We start from the raw sequence: 3850 nt of genomic DNA, 5'->3' as shown, positions 1-3850 counted from the left end.
TTCCTAAGGTAATAAATTACTCACAAATATATGAATTTGAGTTTCATATTATGTTTTTCATGTTCGAAGGATGTCCACTCAACTGGCTTTACTTTGTCCGCTTTGTCCTATTTGCTTCCAATAATGCTACTGGTTTACCTTATGCAAATGAAGTTACTAGAATCTTGAATCACTTTAAATTGGATTTTTCTAGAGAATTAATGTATGAATCATCTAAGGACAATTTGCTCAATTTGAATGTGCTTCCGAGTATGAAGATAATATGGAATGAATAACTTCAAGGTGATCTTGGCCAAACATCTATTGCTGCCCAAGAGGAAGAAGACGTTGAAGAAACGATATTTGATGATGATCATGTTTCAAACCGCATGATCATGAACACACTAAACTTTCTACAAACCTTCACCACTACCCAATTTCAGAACATGAACACCTCAATCCACACTCGCTTTCAAACCAAGTAGACCATTATTTTCCGCAACCATTGAATCTTGTTACATGAACTTAACGACTTATCCGTCAAAATCGACCACCTTCACCTCCCACCGGATGATGATATGTAGTTTGATACTGAAATTGCATTTGACGTAGTTTGTTTATCTTTAAAAAAATTTCTAATGTTTTGGTTGTACCTTTATGACTATGGTTTTACATTGTGATGTTCTTTTTGATCAAGTTAAAAGTGGAAGAAAATAGGTATGTTGTTGTTGTTAAATTTTTTTGTCAATCTTCAATATTTTTAAAATTATGGCATGAACTCCAGCTCAACGAGGGAGTAAACATGTATTACGGGAGAGAAAAATTAAAACAATCAAACGCGTTGAATTCACACCAACAACAAGGTTTTGTCATTGTGAAAAAGGTGGAGAATGTAAAATACTTATGTTTTTTTACAAAGATAAAGACCAAGGAACGTGGTCAAGTTGCAAGATGAAAAAGAAGTCAAACAATCAAAGTCAAATGTGGTCAAACATATTAGAAGTCCCACAATATAAAGCTACATGATGCAATATAATATTCTTATATTTCAAATGCACATGAGAACCTTTCATTTTAGCATATGCATCAAAATAAATTTCAAAGTGTAAAAAATGCATGAATAATGTTTGAAATAAAGTTTTTGACAAAATTCAATGTTGTATTCGACTACAACATGTTGTAGCCAAATATAAATGATAAGTCAGTTGCTAAAACTGAACATCTGTATTTGACTACGTAATGACGTAGTCGAATACAAGTGATAAGTCATTAACTAAAACTGAACATTTGTATTCGACTACAACATGATGTATTTGAATTCAAAATCAAGTTAGTGGCAAAATTCACTCAGTTACAACGATGTAGTCGACTACACACAAGTTGTAGTCAAATACAACTGCGAAGCAATGCAATTTTTCAATTCTAAAAGGGTTTTAGATCATTGCATATGTTCATCAAACCTCTAGGAACGATGCTCACTGATCTGAAGTGATGTTTATGGAGTATAAATACCACATAACTTCAGTTTTAAACGCAATCAATCCTATTACAAAACTTAAAAACAACTTTAAACAATTTTCTGAAATATTCTCAAAATTATTTTTCATATTTCAAGTACTTACACTATATTTTCATATCATCGAGAAATGTTCTTTAGTATACTTAAAATAATATTTGATTAATATCATTGTACAAACTGTTATACTATTGTTCTTAGTCAAGAACATTCGTTGAAAAATCATTAAAGTTATTGTATTGTTTTTTAAAGAAAATTGTGTATTTTCTTCAAGCATTCTAATCTAAGATAATGGTATGCAGTGTGTTGGAAGTTTGTAGCAAAGATTCTATAGTGAGATTTGTACATAATCTAACAATAGTGGAAAAATCTCATATAGTATGCAAGAGGACTGAAGGTATCATTGGTTATATGGGAGAATTAGGATAATATTGTTGTGTTTGTTATTTTATGTCATTTACTTTTTTGTCATACAATCATTCTAATCAGAGAAATCGTTCATTAAGTATCGGAAAACAATAAAAAAATTAAACATCTAATTCATTCACCTCTTAGGTGTGCCTCTGCTCTTACATAAATGACCGATTATATTTGAAATAACAACAAATATATTAAATTAAACTAATAAATATTACTAGAAGAAAAAAAAAATAAAAACTTACAAATAACATATAAATGCAATATATCATACTAATAAAAATAAGTAAGTACTAAAGTTTATGATTGTAGTTTGGTTTTGAAAAAAGAATGAAAATCTGATCCATGTAATTTTCACAAAAGGGTTTCTAAAAATATCCAAAAGTATATATGATTTTAAACAATTTTTTTTTTTTGAATTAGTCTACGATTGTATTTAGATGAAAACACGTTTAATCGCCACAACTTTTTTAAGGGGTAAAATTGATAAATCACATGTGATTTAGATGAGAATCGATCACGTGAAATCCATAAGCTAAAGTTGTTTCAACGTGTGTTTGGTTGTGTACTGATTACAATTAATTTCTATTGAATTGATTTTGTAAAATTAATTATAGTTAAAAGTAAGTTGAATGTAGCATAGATGTATGTTTGGATAAAAATTACTTCAACAACAAATTTAAGTGTAAAAATCAAGTTTGAATGCAAAAGCTATAAATCATAAGTTTAGGTTATAATTAATTATAGAGACACTAATAGTTTTGCTCAACAACATCCAAACATACAAAAATCAATTTTATATCTTCAAAATTAAAACCAAACATCAGAGAACTAATATAAATATAATGAATATCCCTTCCACAATCCATTTCAAAGTGAATTGATTTTCCAACTAACATCCAAAAATCACGGTGAACTTATGTAAATATAATAAATACTATTTCCGGTCATTTATTATTAGCAAAAACTAGTTTAGTTACATGTGCCATGTATGAAAATATTTAAAAATACTAAAGGGAAACCGATTTAAATAAGTCATTTTCAAGTAAATTACATGATAACATAATAACTGTTCAAAACAACTATTGTAAGATGAGTAAAAAACCAAAATTAAGTTAAATTCTTAGAGCCTAATTACAACTTGAATAATTCTTGACATATAGAGCACATTATGTAAAAATGTCGTCATGATGTACATTCTCAGTTTTAATAAACCTTTTTCAATGTTTGGTGTTGTTTCATATTTCACTATTCCAAGTCACAAAAAGTCTACTATATGGTTGCCATGGTTAGCTTATATTTGTTTTTACGGTTGAAATCCATTGAATTTGTCTCCAACATGAAGTAACAATTTATAGTGGAAGTGAATTCTGAGACGATGATTTTGTTGAACATGAAGGCAAATAAATAATATGATTGATGATGATATCGTCGAAAATCAGAGTATCCACTAGTTTGAGTCTTTCTAATACGTCAATATTACCTATTCGTTTAAGCTTCTCAAATTTGCAATGTTTAGGCCAGAAGCTTACTTGTAATGAAACGTAGTCTTGTTCTTAAATAAAATATATATCATCATATATTTATTTACTTTATCTAACAAATAAAATTATTTATTAATTGTGATTTTTTTTTAAATTTGAAATGGTTGATTTAATAAGTTAACGGATATTTTCAAATATACAAATATTTTATTATTTGTTTAATTTTTTTAATATTTTATTAATTTATAACATTTAAAAATAAGATTATATTAACATGTGTTTTTTAACACACATTAATACTAAAAATGTAATATTTTTTATTGAAAAATAAATTTTTGAACTTTCAAAGAGTGAAAGCACACACCCCGTAGTTTTGACATTTTGCATGCTCAAAAGTGTAAGACACACAAGTAATTATCTAAAATGTTAGAGGTAGATACAAGAGAGGGGAAAG

The sequence above is a fragment of the Cicer arietinum genome, chromosome 7 (assembly GCF_000331145.2).
Source record: "Cicer arietinum cultivar CDC Frontier isolate Library 1 chromosome 7, Cicar.CDCFrontier_v2.0, whole genome shotgun sequence".
NCBI classification, from domain to species: Eukaryota; Viridiplantae; Streptophyta; class Magnoliopsida; order Fabales; family Fabaceae; genus Cicer; species Cicer arietinum.
This window is presented reverse-complemented; position numbering follows the sequence as displayed.